The following is a 366-nucleotide window of genomic DNA, read 5'->3' as shown; positions in this document are numbered from 1 at the left end:
TAAGTAAATTATTAGAAATATCAACATTGCTCGCTGCCACAAAGCATATATTTGCCTTGGATTACTAAATGGCAGCGGGTCAACTTTACCTGAAATTCTTTCACTGGGAAGCATTGATGGGTGAGGGAGAGCCGCGGCCGCTGATTGGCTGCTTTGCTGCGGAGCTGCTTCAGTGATTGGCTGCGCGGGCAGAGCAGCAGGTAAGACCCGCCTCACCCACCTGTAGGCCACTGCACTAAAACACCACAATAACACATTGGACCACACCATGCAAATTGGACATTGCTGAAGTTATACTTTTTGGACTATATTTTGTAACAAATCATCCAATCAAACGGGAGGTAAATGCGGGCCTCTTGTTGGCTA

Source organism: Poromitra crassiceps (genome assembly GCF_964638095.1).
Source record: "Poromitra crassiceps genome assembly, chromosome: 11".
Classification (NCBI taxonomy): domain Eukaryota; kingdom Metazoa; phylum Chordata; class Actinopteri; order Beryciformes; family Melamphaidae; genus Poromitra; species Poromitra crassiceps.
This window is presented reverse-complemented; position numbering follows the sequence as displayed.